This window comes from Petaurus breviceps, unplaced genomic scaffold (genome assembly GCF_028583685.1).
Source record: "Petaurus breviceps papuanus isolate PSGF00001 unplaced genomic scaffold, PetGlider_PUasm1.0 90849, whole genome shotgun sequence".
NCBI lineage: Eukaryota > Metazoa > Chordata > Mammalia > Diprotodontia > Petauridae > Petaurus > Petaurus breviceps.
In genome coordinates, this window is record NW_027187361.1 from 91,545 (window position 1) to 108,623 (window position 17,079).

The 17,079-nt window shown below is 36.8% G+C and overlaps 1 protein-coding gene across 8 annotated transcripts in view; it reads right to left on the reverse strand.

Moving 5' to 3' along the window:
• The window catches only part of SHROOM2 (shroom family member 2), a 240,813-nt gene that overhangs the window by 45,691 nt on the left and 178,043 nt on the right, over positions 1–17,079 (reverse strand). Inside the window, exon 1 of one of the 8 annotated variants that reach the window (XM_069072806.1) lies at positions 4,469–4,544. The exons of the other annotated variants lie outside the window; for them this stretch is intronic. The gene's annotated coding sequence lies outside the window, so the exon portion shown is untranslated. Of the gene's footprint in view, positions 1–4,468; positions 4,545–17,079 lie in introns of those variants that run through there. 8 annotated transcript variants of the gene reach the window in all.

Below are 17,079 nucleotides of genomic sequence, written 5' to 3' on the forward strand. Positions count from 1 at the left end.
ATTTAAAATATATAAAGATATCTTTCTATATATATTTTAAAATGATCTCTACTGAGATAAAAAAAAGCATACACTTTGTTGGCTATCTTCAGCACAATTTATCTATACCAAGATGAAACATATTAATCCCAAATCCTTACAAATATCAAGGCTCAAGATGAAACCACCAGTGGGGACACTTTAACAACAACAATAATAATGACAACCAGCATTTACATCTCTGGTTTCCTTAAGACTCAGCTAAAGCACCCCCTTCTGCAAGGGGCCATTTCTGCTCCTCTCCCAGGTTACCTTGATCCTATTTTGCATGTGTTTTGAATATTCCTGCATATATTTTTGTTGTCTCTCCTTATAATATGAGCTCCTTCCTGGCAGGAAGGCATTCTTGTCCTTATATCTCCAGGCACTCTACGTTCTCAGAATCTAGACCCAGGTCTGACATATAAAAGGTGCTTAATAAATGTTTATTGGTTGATTTGATCTGCTGTTCTAACTCTCACAAAATACACCATCTCATTCAATCTTCATGCCAACCCCTCCCCCCAAGAAGTTAAGTACTACATGTATAGCCCATACCAGACTGCATGCAATCTTGGGGGAGGGGAGTGGTATTTATCATTCAAAATCTTATATGGCCTTAGACAGTTCAAACTTACTAGCTGTGTGACCTTGGGCAAGTCACTTAACCCCAACTGCCTTGTGTCCCCACCCTCAAAATAATTTCTTTTTAAAAAGTGAAGGCTGAAAGCTAAAAATAAATTTTAAAAAAAAGTTCTACAGGTATTTTTTTTTTGGTCTGGAACTGTCATTTCATGGGTGTATGAAACTCCTTTGACTAATGCAGAGGTTAAGTGACCTGGCCAGAATTACAGAGGCAGTATATGTGACAGGTAGTACTTGAACACAGGTGTTGCTGATGATACATTCCAGTTCCAATGTTCCTTCCATTAAAACACACTGACTTCAGCCAAATAACCCACGCAAAGATTTTATTGGATCTGATTAGCTACTGGAGGAATAACAATCCTAAAATCCAGTAGCAATGAGCACACTTTAAAAATACTTGGTTTTAAAAATGAAATAAAATCAAGGTAGCCAGATTTTAGTTCAGAAATCAAATATTTTCATAGGAAAGAGGGGATTTTATGCTTTAAAAAAAAAGAAAAGCAATGTTTGAGAAGCTTCAATGGGGAAAACATTATACATCATAAGCATTAAAAACCAGGACAAAGCTGAATTACTGGGAAAATATCTATAATTTCATATTGAGGACACCTATTGTTCAATTCATTTAGTAAGAGAGAGTCAGAAGGGAAAACAATCTTTCTCTGTAATTTTTTGTTTAGCCTGGACCCAGTGAAGAAATTCTTGTCTAATGTAGTCTGGCACTCAGCAACTTAATATTGGTTACTTGGGACACTAAGCCCAGAGCCTGAGAGCAGGTGAAAGGTGACACTTGATAAGGCAGTTGTGGGATGCAGAGGATAAAAAGTACAGGAATTGGGAGTCAGGAAGACCTGAGTTCAAATTTAGCCTTGCATACTTTCTAGCTGTGTGACCCTGGGCAAGTCAATTAACCCCTGTTGGCCTCAATTTCCTCATCTGTAAAATGGAACTAATAATAGCAGCTACCTCATAAGGTTGTTGTGAGGATTAAAAGAATGTACATATGTAAAGTGCTCTGTCATTCTTAAAGTGCCATATAAATGTTAGCTGTTATTATTTTTATTATTATAAGGGTTATACGTGATCTATAAAATCCTTAAAAGGATTTATTACCTTTACTAAGCTGAAGTATATGGGGGGGGGGGGGGGTAAGAAAACTGTCCTCTTAAATGCATCTCAGAAATTCTGTACTAAAACTTACTATGTAAATCAATATTCACATTAGTTTTGTCAGATCACCAACTGCCATGATGAGAGCTTACCTAGCACCCAGAGTATTTCTGAGACTATTTTCGAGCCTTTATCTATTAAACGTTGCCAATTTTCCATAATCTATAACACTCAGAAAACTGGATTTCATGGTAAACTTTATCACTATAGCCAGAATTAGATTTAAATCATGAATCTGTCAAAGATACTGTCATAGGACCAAAAAAATTTGGTCAGAAAACTGGTCATTAATGAAAATTAAAAAAAAAAAATTTTTTAACTAAATAAATGAGAGGCAACTAAAAAAAAATGTCACAATGGTTCAGAACACAAAATAATTTTAAATGCATTTCAAGTTCTTTGCCTCTCTCTACAAATATATTTCCAAAAGTATTTGTTGATTTGAAAATGTCAGAATTTTGATCAAGTTAATTTGTACTCTAATCTACTCCTCTGATCTGTTTCTAGAAAATAATTTCTGAAACTAAAAAATTAAGCTACTCTGGTAATAACTCAAGGGTGAAGTGAGATCTACAAACTACAAAAGTGGTATAGCAATCCTGTGTCCAAAGAAGGGGCTGGGGAAGGGGAGGGGTGGAGGGAGGAGAGGTGTTGAGTCATGAAAAAAATTAGCACATGAAGACAACTAACTATTCTATTATCCTTTCTTTTTGGTGTCTCCCCACTCCACCACCACCTTTACTAATACTCCTTTGTATGAAGTGGAGAAGGGTTAGAGAAAAATTGGAAATTAGGTGTTTTCCAAAAGCCATATGAAATATCCATTAGGTATTAAAACTACTAAAATCCAAAAGGCAGATGTTGTCTGAGCAGTCAATCAACAAAAATCCTACAGCTGGCATGTATTTAATATGATAGAGTGTCACCCCAACTGGGCTACGTAAACCTTATGTAACCTACAGCTGTTAATGCCGGTGTGTGATATATGGTTATTGTTAGCATCTTTCATTAGACCAGCTTTTTCTGTGCCCTATTTTCATGCTTCTAGAAAGGAAGAGTGCCTCTGATCAAATGCTTTCAATTTATAAGATAAATAAATATAGCTATTCTTTCAAACTGTATCACAACAGTAACTTGTGTATTTTTTTTTTCCTTTATCTAGGTATCTACAAAACTCATTTCACAACAATCTAGGAAGCTAAAGAATTTACTCCAACCTGACCTATTTTGAAGGGGAAAGAATTTTAGTCACCATAAAAACAAAGCTATCCTAAATCTTTATTTTGTTTCAAATGAAATAAATACATTAGTAGAATATTTGTACCCAATTATTTAATAAATCTTAAGCACAACATTCAATGTAACATTCAATTAAATTGCTAACAGAATACAATTATGCAACCCATTCTTTTCATCTTCTTCCCTTTCATCTTTCAGCTAGCAGCATAAGCAGCAAGCATGGACTCCTACTCATAGAAACAAGCCAGTTACATACATACCTAAACAGTCAATTTACATCTGCAGCAAATCTCGACTATTTAAGAAATGGTATCCATTGTATATATATAAAAAAGAAAGTGTCATTTAACACAGCAGGCAAAGATATTTCATTCATTAGGAAATATGTCCAAAATAAGACTTGCAATGTTTCTTTTATCAGAACATAAAAGGCAAAAATTCACATGTATTTTTTTAAATTAAATGACCCCAAACTGTCATTAGACAGATTTTCACACAGAAGAAACTAAACAGAACCCAACAGTTATAATACAAAATGAAAGGGAAACATTAAGAATCACAGTGATTTGATTTTTCCCATTATCATTTTTTGTTAAAAAGCCTGCCTGCACAAAGCTGTAAATGCATGCAAACAATATTTTCTACATTCATTTTCATGCACACCTTTCATTTAAATAATTGTTCATTTTGATGTGGCTGCTGACTCACCATTCTTTCAATATTCACATTCAGAGTTCCCAAGAGTCAAAATGCCTGTTTCTGACTGCTATTACTAAAAAAGAAAGGGAAGGGAAGAGAAGGAAAGGAAAAAGGTCTTCATCTGATGCTGGCGTTCTTTACCCAGTCTGAGGGGGAGACTAATCTGCAGGGAAGCCAGCACTGCAGAAATCTATTTCACACTGTGCAATGCTGAAAAATACCAGACCTACCAGTCACATAAGTGAAGCTAACAGGACTATAGATTTCAGCCTAGAAAACAGTTTTGAAAGGCATTGCCTTCTAGTTCCAATGTGCATTTTGCCAACTGTGAAAACAAAAGGTGCTAAAAATGGTTGGCACACACACACACACACACACACACACACACACACACACACACTCACACACACAGTCTCTAGCCAGAATCAACATTAGCACCTGCATCATTTTTCATTTTCAGAAACCTCAGGCAGAACAATGAACAAGGTTGTAAGTCACCCTACATCACAGCCACTGTTGCGCGGTGCAGCAGTTTTTGAGGGGAAACAAAAAAACCTGACAGGCAGTCTCTACTTAAAGACAGGAGAACAAAAGGAGTATTAGTTCGGAGGGTAAAATAGCTAGTGATCATTAAGCCTCGTTTCCCATTTAGGCAGCCAGTCCTTTCAAAGGGAAACACACAGGAATTCCTTACCTGCTCTTCACCTCTGTGCCTGCTGCATCCGGGAGCTTGGCACGCTTGCAAACACAGCAGTGAGATTCAGGACCGTACAGAATGGATTTTGTTTCAGCCTCTGTATCTCATTGACTGTAACACAGTGGATTTTCAAAGCCATGCCTCCCTCACAACAGCTGGCTTGTTTTTGCTTGCTACCACATGATTGACAAGTTCATACAAGCTCTGTCAACTTTAACCTTGATGACTGAAGGCTCAGTTTGTATTCCATGTTACATCACTGAGAACTTCTGACCTCGGGGAGAAAGGCTCCAAAGACTTCAAAGTTTAAATTGTCTTTTTAAACCCCAAATGATTTGTGTGTCTTCCTTTTTAGGATACAAAAGGGAAAATTATATTTTAAATTCTAACTGCACCAATTCTAGAAGACTTCACACAGTCTGTCATCCTGCTATTGGTATCTAATAGGTATTTTCCACTTGATATTAAAGCCAATTGGTGAAATTAAGTGTAAGAAAAATGACAACACTGATTAACTGTGTTTTCTCAAATTCGTACCCTAGGGTTTATTATGAATCCAATCACAAATATTTCTTTTGGGTAGGAGAGATTTCTAATTAGACATAATTAAACAACTAACTGTTGGATTGAATGTGCCAAATACTGAGCTAAGTGATGTGGATATGCTTTAAAAAACAACCTAGAATCGGTCAGTTTAGACGTGATCCCTGTAAAGAAGCACCTGCTATAATTCTCTTGCCCCTGTGGTCAGTCAGCCGCCTCTTCTCCTGGAGTCCCCCACGGTCCTAACCTTTGGATTTTTGTTCATGATGCTTCCCACTTTTTCTCCACCTATCCATATTCCAAATTTCCTTCAAAAAATCTAAATAAATAAGGAAATTCAATGCTAATGGGATTGAGAAAAACAGGTAAATTCATACACTGCTAGTGGAAACTGTAAAATGGAGTGAGGGGAAATCATGGAAAACATTCTGGTGGTGAGCTACAAAAGTGGCAAAAATTATCTTACCCTCTGAATGAATTATTTTCCTGCTGGTAATGGACAGTTTAGTGCAATTGGGGGGGGGGGGGGGGGGGGGGAGGAGCGAGAAGGGCGCCCTTGGAGGGAAAGCTATCTGCTCAATGTTTGCAGCAGTATTATTTTTAAGGGCAAAACCACTGGAAATCCAAACATTTACAATAATTATTATTACAAATAAAAAACAAAAATTTACAACATTGAGGGAATGGTTGAATAAATTTTGGCATTTTAACTAATAGAATACTTTAATGTAATTACTTTCTCCCAACTCTGTGCCTCTAGACAGGTTTATCCTCCATGCTCGGAAACATACTCCCTCCTCACCTCAGCCTCCTTGCAATCCCTTGTTCCCTTTAAGACTTGGCTCATGTCATCTACATTGAGTTTTTCCTAATCCCCCACAACTGTTGGTGCTTTCTCCATCACCAAATAACTAAGTTAACTGTGTACATGTTGTCTCAGTTCCTTGAGAGAAAGACACATTTCTGTATTCCTATTGCCTAGAACAAAAGCAAGCATATAGTAAAAACCTTGCTCGACTTAACTAAGGGAAATACAAAGAAATCTGGAGAAAACTTTAAGAAATAATGCAAAGTGGGGGAAAAAAAACACAGACCCAGAAAGGCCCAGAAAGTCTACTATTTCATCGAAGAAAACTTCTTAGAGCAATATTGTTCTTCTCAGAACTCACTGTCCATCATTAGTGAACTTTTTATTTGTTTATGTCCTAGTTTCCAAAGTAGATCTTAAGCTTTTAAGGGCAGGGATTCTTTCTTTCATTTGTATCCCCCAACGAGCCCAAGCTCATATGATTATTATGAAATGGAAAAGTATTTATTAATCTGACGCAGCAAAGCAACCTGAGGAAGAGACAGAAGGTATCATATGCCAGACAAGCAACCCTTGTCCACCATAATGGAGACATCCAGCACCCAGAACCCAAGAGCTTGGGCATAGCAATGTCCCCTCGGTCCACCAGATATGCATCCAGCCCAGTCACTACAGCCATCATTGTGGAGAAGGGGCTGACTTTTCCTCATATCACAAGCAACAGTTACTGACCCACTGACACCAACAGGAAGGTAAGTAAAAAAGCCTGGGAGTCTCTCCCCTGACCCCACCCCAAATACCAATCTGCCAACTAACTGCCACTCACAGGAGAGGCAAGGTAGCCTACCTGAACCAGCAAAATACCCTGAGAGAGAGAGACAGAAGGCAGCATGTGCCAGACAAGGAAAGCCACTACCCCCACCTTGACTACCATCTTCCATCAGACTTTTCCAAAGACAGCTCAAGACCCTGAACCTAAAAGCCCTGGGAATGACAATGATTCTAGCATCCATCATCTTGGGAAGAAAACAATGTCAAGATTCATCTCATGGCTAAAAACAAATGGTCCTGCCCCCAATGTCCTTGACACCATCAAATGGTTCAACATCAGAATCTTCAACTTTGCACAATAGCTTAAAATCAGATCCGATTTTATCAGTGGAAATGACATGAAAGACGCCAATATTAACATGTTTCACTGCTATATTCTTTGTTCCAACTGATTTAAAGTTTAAGCCTTCATTAGAATGGGGGCTCCTTGGGAAAAGGATTATCTTGCTTTTCCATATGTATTCCCAGAGTTAAGCATAGTGCTTTGCCCATGTGAAACTTTAATCATTTATTCATTCACTTATGGTCCAAGCATGTTGCTAGCTGAGGGAATGGTTGAATAAATTTTGGTATTTTAACTAATAGAATAATTTAATGTAATTACTTTCAAAAAATAATGTAAATATTTTCAAATAAAGGCAAGTCAGATGGTCCCTGTCCTCAAAGAACTTAAATTCTAATAGAAAAAGACAGCATATATAGGCTAAGGAGGAGTGAGTATTCTGGGGGTGATGATTTGATTACTGTTCTTAGAGGTACAGCAGGAAGTCGGGGACAGGTATGAAGATGGTGAGGGAATACTGAGGTATGTCTGGGAACTTGGAGTGCTAGGTCTCAGATGAAGGGTGGGACACAGGAACACAGTAGCATAAAAGCTGGGGGAAGTGAGTAGGATTTGGGTATACAGATAACAGGCTTTACATGGTGAACCAATTAGAAGCCATGTAGAAGCTTGAAGTATCAAGTGGTAGGTGAAGATTGGCACTCAGACAGCAACATGGAGATAGGAAATTCAAGCTAATAATGGCTTTAAATGTTTTAAATAAGTTCCATTCAAATTTGCTTTTTATTGCCAAATTATTCTGATGCTGCTGAAAATGCCTCATAAAAAAGGAACAAAATAATTATCACAAGAATAACAATTTATATACCAATGTAAAATTTCCTACAAGTAGCCAGTTTTTCCAGTATTAAAGAAGACTTCAAATTGGTGATCCTTGAACTATTTTTGTGACATGGGTACCTTTGGCAGTGTGGTGAAAGCTATGAATCCCTAATCAGAAGAATGTTTTTAAATACAAAATATACATATACATTGTTTTAAAATACAAATAAATATATATTATAAAATATAATATTGTAAAAGAAAACAAGTATTTTAAAATAGTGATTGAAAAAAAAATTCAAGTTCACAGATCTCAGGTAAAGAATCCTTGCTGGGGGTGGCTAGGTGGTGTACTGAATAGAGCACCAGCCCTGGAGTCAGGAGGTCCCGAATTCAAATCTGGCCTCAGACACTTAATACTTACTAGCTGTGACTTGAGCAAGTCACTTAACCCCCATTGCCCCGCCTTCCCCCCTCCAAAAAAAGGAATCCTCACTAAAGATTTTACTGCATTTAACATAATGCCGGTCACTTAATGGTTGATGCAGTATAATCTGTAGGTAAAAAGAAAAATACATCCAAGTATTCACTGAGTATATACTTTGTGTAAGTACTATGCAAAATACTCTGCAAGATACTCTGAGAAATAAAAAGATTTATGACCTTTGAGGTCTTTACAATTTTGCTGGAGAAGGAAAGATAAACAGGTGGAAAGTTGCACAATGTAAGATATAAGTAAGTTTTATGCAACAACGTAACTAATTTTAGTGAAGGAAAAAGACAGATTACTCTAAGATATTTTAAAAGGGAATCCAACTTCACCACAAGTAAAATTGATCTGGAGGAGAAAGATCAGAAAACTGAGCAAGAAGAACCCCTTACCTACCTTAGCTGTCCACCTGAAGCAGTAATTCTAAGTGTCATCCAGCCTCTCTTACTTGCACATTTCCCGGGGTAATCTCACCATTTCATTGTTGGAAACTCTAGTCCCCAGAAAGGTCTTTCTTATGAATATACCCAAAGGGCTATCAGACTGTGCATATCCAGACAGCAATAACTCTACTAGGTCTGTATCTCAAAGAGATGTTTTTAAAAGGGGTGTACAAAAATACAGCAGTTCTTTTTGTGATGGTAAATAATTGGAAACTGAGGGGGCACCCATCAATCAGGGAATCGATGAACAAGTTGTGGTATGGTTGTAATGGAATATTATTGTGCTATAAGAAATGACAAGTAGGATGATTAAAAAAAATAGAAACTGTATATTACAGGACTCATCATGAAAAATGCTATTCACCTCCAGAGAAAAAAAATTAATGGACACAAAAGCATACTATTTTTCACTTCATTTTTTCATTTTTTTCTTTTGGCCCATTTCTTTTTTCACAACACAACTAATATGAAAATGTTTTACATGATTGAACATAAATAATCTATACCAGATTGCTTACTGTCTTGGGAGGGAAAGGTAAGAAAGGAAGGGAGAAGATTTGGAACTCAATTTTTTTTTTTAATGAATGTTAAAAATTGTCTTTATAGGCAATAGGGAAAAAGTAAAATTACTATTTTAAAAAGTTCTTATATTGGGGCGGCCAGGTGGCACAGTGAGTAAGAGCGCCGGCCCCGGCGTCAGGAGACCCGGAACTGGTACCCGGCCTCAGATACTCGGCACCCACGCAAAAAAAATAACTGGCCGTGTAACCTTGAGCAAGTTATTTAACCCCAATTGCTTTAAAAAGAAAAGCTCTTATACCAAAATCTGCCTCCTTTTAACTTACAGCTGTTTGTCCAAATTCTGTTCTCTGGAATACAGAGATGATTACTCCCTTTCACATGACAGTCCTTCAAGTATCTGAAGCCAACTATGATGGGTTTTTTCCCCCCCAAATCTCAGTTTTCTCTTTTCTAAACTTGCTTAATTATTTTAAAACTTTACTCATCTGACACAATTTCCAGGTCCCTGACAATTTTGAACGTCTACACCTAGATATATGTTGTTCTGGTCCTCTTAAAGGGACAAGTATTTCCGATTTGATCTGAAGAATAATTTCGACAGGTCTTAAATAATATTGATATTAGTTAGCACAGTGCTTTAATGTTTGCAAAGCACTGTACATGCTATCTCAGCTGGTCTTCACAAGAATCCTATAAGTTAGATGCTATCATTAACATCCTTATTTCATAGCTGACTGAGGAAACCGAGGGCAAAAAATTAAATGATTTGCCCAGGATCACAGCTAAATAGGATCTGAGGCTGCATGTGAATTCAGGTCTTTCTTCCTGACTCCACAGTGCCTTTCTACTATGCCACCTGGCTTAGTTGCCTTAAAGATAGGTAGTTCTAGATAGAGAAAAATGGGAAAGAGCTTCCAGATATGAAGGGTAGAGGGAGAAAGGGGTGCTTAGAACAGTGTCTGGGACATAACATGCACTTAGTTAATGAACACTTGATAACAAATTGAAAATCAAGGAAGTAGCAATGTGTGACATTTGTTCAGAAGAGTAAAAATGGTTTGTATCTGCTTGGATTTCAGCTTTGAAAAATATCTAAAACTGCACTAGTATTTTAATTATATTCTAGTAGCTAATTAGGTCAACTGAGATTTCCATTTAAAAACAGAAATCAACTCCAAAAACCTGTCCTTCACCAAAGTTGAACTTCAAGATTTCACTGGGGCTTGGAGATGACCCTGGCAGGATTCTCCCGGGATATGCCAGGGGAACACAGGAGCTTTTTGGTAGGTATTACTAAGTAGAAAATGGAAGAAATAAAGAAAATTCTCCTAGTGAATATGAAATTGGACTATTTAATGTAAATATATGCATGTACATATTTTCTAAAGTTAACTGATAATTAAAATTAAGTCATATTTATTTTAAAATATAACATTTTAACCTTAAACTGAAGTAGACAAGACTTCAATTTTTTAAGAACTTAAAAATTCTTGCTGCGGCATTGTAAAAAAGATAGCTAGATTTTTAGTTAGCAAAGACTTGGGTTTGAACTCTATTTCAGATCCTTCATCTGTGACCACGAACAAGTTACCTTAACCTACCCATGCCAAAATTTCATAATCTGCAAAAATTTATTTTATTTTATTTTTTTTTGCAAGCAATCAGGGTTAAGTAACTTGCTCCAGGTTACACAGCCAGTTATTTCTGTGTGTGGTGCTGAGTGTCCGAGCCCGGGATTCGATCTCCATGTCATCCCAACACTGGAGCCAGTGCTCTTACTCGCTGAGCCACCTGGATGCCCCTAAGCAATTGGGGTTAAGTAACTTGCTCAAGGTTACATGGCCAGGTGTTTCTGGGTGGGTGCTAAGTGTCTGAGCCCGGGATTCGATCTCCAGGTCGTCCTGACATTGGAGCCGGTGCTCTTACTCACTGTGCTACCTGGCCGCCCCTGTAAAAACTTATTGCATAGGGTTGTTGTAAATATAACTGAAATAATCATATATAAAATATTGTGTAAACCTTAAAGACCAATTATAATTATTAAAATTTGCCGAAACACCAGGAAGACAATTCCTCCAAACCAATCCATTCTTAAAAGTTAACTTATTACTGAACACTATCAATGACAAATGTTTTTTAAACCTTAAATACCAATTATATTATAATTACTAAAATTTGTTATTGCATTGTAATGTTAAGGGAATTTGAGGATCTTTCCTGCCCCTTAATAGGCCCATTGCTTTGAGCTCTGGCCCAGCCCACAGCTTGAGTCACATGGAGTTCATGGTGGAAGGAGCTTGCAAAATGGGTAGAGCAGGAAGAGAGAATGAGGCAGGACTGGGAGAGAGCTGAAGCAGAGAAGTTAGTTTGAGAGAGGGAGGAATTTTGCCTAGGGGAGCTTGTTTGTGGGGAGACCTAACCACAAAGCGAAGGCTTGGGGATGACGGTGATCCCTGGATTGGTGATGGGTATAAACTTCTCTGTTACCATGGTAGAACTGGCTTTCTGGTATCTAAATAAATATTTTAGTTTTTGAGTAAGAGAGTTATTTCTATTTTGCTAATTTATCCTGGAAATATGCATGCATATTCATAGAAGCTGCTATGGGTATTGCTTTGGCAATATAAGTACCAACAAGAAAATCCCTCCAAATAGTCTATCTTTAAAAGTTGATTTCCTACTGCTAACCTCTATTAATGACATAAAAGGCTTAAAACATAACTTGATATGTAGCATCTGAACATAATATAATTTATGATTCAACAACAGATTAGCAAAATTTAAATTACTGGCATCACATTATTAAATGCCTATCTATATATGCATGTGTGTATATATAAAATTTAGTGCCTAGAAATTTATATTTATTTATTACTTATTATTCGTATTACTACTTGGGAATTTATATTTAGGAATACAACTAGGAATTTACTACTTACCTAATTTTTATTACTACCTAGAAATTTATATTATCTTTAATCTCCAAAGAATTAATATTTTTTCATAACACACTTGGCACTTTAAAAATATATAGTCTTCAACATATATAAATATATATGCATATGTATATTTCTAGATAAAGATGTATATGTGTATTTATAGATAAAAATATATGAGCTGCAATGAGCATAGAGAGCTGGCCTCCAGGAAGATTGGGTTCAAGTCTGACTTGTGATATGCATTACACATTTCTAAGACCTTTAAGTTGGTTATATGAGATTTTTCTCCGGGAACCTCATACGTTGATGAAATCAAAAGTACGGTATTTTTAAAAATAGTGGCACCAGTCAAAACCACTCACCTCTTCTCTGCCACCATTGTAAGAGCTCCCCTTTCATTCTTTCCCACCTCTTCTTTCCTTTCTTTTTCCTAATCTTTCCCAGTTCCTAATTCATCCATGTTTTAGAACCCCTGGTCTCTTGTCAGTAGCCAAGGGTAAGATGGTCTAGGTATCTATTTCAAAGATGTTTTTAATATATTTAAATATAAAAATATTAGGCCCAGGAACCTAGCTACTATTTTTGATAGCATTTGATAGGAAGATGCTTTTCAGTTTCCCCTCTTAAAAAGTGAACTATGCAAAACTGGGGATGACATATATATTATTTTAAGGCACCTTTCATTTGAGAATAAATTCTTATAATTTTCCTATGTTGTTTCAAAATAAAGTAACACCTGCACTAAACACAAATCAACAACAATAATAGAGCCTATTATATGTCCATTAAAAGTCACTTTGGGAGGAAGTCATTATGGTATGATGATGGGATCTAAGTAAGTATCCAAACAGGTTTCCAGATCCAGGTCAGTGACTAACTTGTACTATTTCTACAAAACACTTAAGGCCTCTAGCCTCAGTTTCCTGTTGGGTAAAATAAGAGGGGTTAGACTACATGATCTAAGGCCCCTTTCAGCTGTTAAAAAAAAAAAAAAACTCAACACAACATAATAATATGACAAATTATGATAAAATTTTAATAATGCCAAAAAAAAGTATTAAATGAGATAATATTTACAAAAGTATTTAGCACAGTTCTTGGCACTTAAGTGCCTATTAAATGCTTGTTTCCCTCCTCTCTTTAAGTTCCCTTATGAACTTTCTTTTGTGCTTCTACATTCTTTCTCTCTCATATGCTATATATAATATATATGACATTCACTGACATTTCCCCTTCTTTTATTCATTTTTTTTGCATTACTACCAATTCTATCTCTCACACTACTCCACAATGTCCTTCCCACAAAAAAAATCCCGTGTAACAAATAAGTATATCCAAGTAAGCCAAACAAATTTTGAAATGCACACCCATAAATACACACACACACACACACACACACACACACACACACACACGTGATCATAACATTGGATTCTGGAAGTGTATTTCTCATTCTGTACCTATAGTCCTTCGCCTCTCTGCTTGGAGTGTGAGGCATGCTTCATCATCTGGTTTCTAGAGTTAGGACTAGTTACTGAATTATTCAATGTTCTTAAGTATTCCAAAATTGTTTTTATTTACAATATTATCATCCATCATTCTTGCTATATAACCAGATCACATTCTTTCCAAGCAATATGCCTCTCTGATGACAATCTTTAAGTTATTTTTCCAGCTACCCTGTGTTCCTTGCAGCCCCCTTCTCCCACTGGTGAGTTCTTCATCACATAAGAGTACTGGTGACAGAGTTCAGAGAGTGATGCATGGTGGTCTGGGCCCTTCCTCAGAATGAAAGCCCACCTTATATCAGCTATGCTTCACACTGCAGACTTTGTCACCATGTCCTTGCAACACTACTATGTGCTGTGTTGTCTTTCTTCATTAGAATATAAGCTCGCTGAGGGCAGGTACCATATTAATTTTGGTTTATATTTATATCTCCATCACCTAGCACAGTGGCACATAGTACACAGTTAATTATGCTTGTTCACTTGGTAATATGTCACAGACTACCCAGGTCCTTTACACTCTTCCCCACTGCCCTTTGAGAAATCCTCCAATGTAACACTTCGGAGAATGTGTTAGTCTATGATTCACATTCATACAACATTGGCTGAAGATAACCACCTTGTTTCAAGAAAAAGCTTAGGGTCATTAAAAGAACTGTACATAAGGCAATACACCCCACTTCCTTATTCAATTCTGGTTTAATTTCATTGTCCATACAATGTTATGGACTGTTCATATCTGACACATCTCAGATACACACACCTATACATTATATTTTGAACAGCTATCCTTCATATGTGTTTGTGTGTGTATGTGTGAAGGGGTGGAGCAAGGAATCCCCTTTTTCCAATCCAGATCAGCAACTATTCTCCAAATTACAGTCTTAGAGAATTGCCTGGTGCAGTGAGAGGCTAAGTGACTTCCTTGAAGTCACAGAGTCAATATTTATCCTGGGTGGGAACTGAACCAGGTCTTCCTGTCTCTGAAGCCAACTTTCTATCTACTGTGCCATGCTGTCTTGCTTTGAGAGACTTGAAACTCTGCAATGTTCTGGGGCTTGAGACAATCTGTACAATAACATTAGTCAAGAGAAGAACCTCATAACCTAAAAGGAACCCCAATATTATTTGGATTCCAAAACATACACCACCCGTATGGTGGCGAGTGTTTTATGCCCCATTTGAAATTAATAATAAAGAGGATTGAACAAAGTTATCTTTATTGTTACATCTTTTAAAGAATTTAATATGATTGTGTAATAAACACACATGGAAAATACATAGAGGTAACAGTTTGCATTACTGGATAGTCTGTATGTATGTATATGTGTGTATGTCTTTCTCATTATAAATATATGTGTGTATATATTATATATATGTATGTATGTATACATACAGAGACACACATTCATACACATTCAACCAACAAACAGTGGGAATTTGTATTTTTTAATACCAATCCGTCAGCTGTAACTGTAAAGATATGATCTTGCCCAAACAAATAAAGATAAATAAAGGGAAATTTGCTTCCAAGTATGCTGTCTCTCCCTTAACAAGAACAGTAACAAAATCCACTATGTGTTTCAGTTACCTCTCTAATGCCTAACAGAATAAAATGTTGGAATAGGTAAGTGGGTAAAAAAAAAAATCACCCCCACCCCAAATTTGTTTTTCAAAAAAAAGTGTCAAGTACTTTATTTTGGTGAGAAGGGGCACCTGTTCATTGGGTACTGGAATAGTAAGGGAGGAAATAGTCAGGGATAACATCAAGGGGTTTTAAGACAAAGTGGGGGAGAAGCAGGAGCAGATAGCAAATGGTTTCCATTTCTTGATTAAGGATGAGGCGAAGACCTCAGTTCAGAGGGCGCATGTGGAAGGGAATGACTTGGGAGGTTTGAGGGGAAAAAAAGTCTGCAGCAACCATTGTAGTGAATAGGACAGGAACTGCCATGGGGAGAAATAAAAACGATTGCCTGGATGCACTGAGGGTCCAGCTGAAATTAGAGAACATCAACTTGTGGCAGATTCAGTCAAGAGAGTCACCACGACTTCCTCCAGCTCTGGCTCAGCAGTACACATGAGAGAGGAATCATGGGGGTAACAGGGGTTGGAGTCTGGAAAAGTGTCAGTGAACAGACCCAAGAACAAGGGATTTCCAAGTAGAACAGTGTAGACCCTACTCGCTGCTACTGAAATACAGTATAGAACTGAATTCATTCACTAAAGAGTTGAGACGTGATGGGGAAGAGGACATCTGTAAAGAGAGACATAAGCATGGTATATGGGACCAAGAAAACAGTTAGGAGAAAAGGCTGGATAGATTAAAGCAATAAAATGGAAAGGGGTGGGGAGGAAGAGAAGAGATTGAGATTAAGGAGAAGAAAGAAAATAAGAGTCAGAGAGGCTAGTTAGGAAAGTACTCCAACCTGTAGGAAGGAGACAGTAAAGACCTACAAACTAGAAAGGTAGCAGTAGAGATAAGAAGGACACACACACACACACACACACACACACACACACACACTCCCCTGACCTGAGTCATTCTATACTATAGGGGAACAAATTATTTTGAGATACTTTGTGCTAATATGGGTGAATCAAGGAATAATGAAAGAATGAATTTAGAGAGGAATGAGCAGGGTCTAAAAGAGCTGATTTCTAAAGAAATCTGAAAACTGCTCATATAGTTAAAAAAATGATAATTATTTTATTTTCCAGTTCCAAATTCTCTCCCATCCTCTACTGAGAAGGTAATATCCATTATACATGTGAAATCATGTACAACATATTTCCACATTAGCCATGTTCCGGGAAAAAAAAAGTGTCAATTTGCATTCAGAATCCATCAGGTCTCTAAGTGGACTTTCTCATTGCTTTTTAAGAGTTATATGTGTGTACATATATAAAACATATGTGCATACATGTATTTTGATACACACATAAACATACATGTGTGTGAATACAGACACAATATAACCCTGGGTCAAATTAAGTTTTATATTACAGGGGAGCAAATTATATTCAGGCACCTAGTGCTAATATGGGGAAATCCATCAACAATGAAAAAATGAATTTAGAGAGGAATGGGAAGAGTCTAAAAAGAGCTGACTTCTAAAGAAAAATAAAAATTACTCATAAAGTTCAGTGACAAGGGACAATCTTTTTTTTTTTACTCTATGAAGAAAATATCAGTAAAGGAGAAAATGGACAATGGGGTAAAAATAGCAAAAAGCTGTCACTTAATTGGAATTACTTTATGAGGATGTAGGATATTTAAATTGGAAAATCAAGCCACCAAAAAAAAACAACGTACAATGAAGAAATGTTTAGAGAAACAAAGGAGAGACTAGGGAATGCTCAAACTCAGTTAAGATAGCAATAATAGACGGGCAGGAGTTTTAGTGAAAAAATAGCCTAAA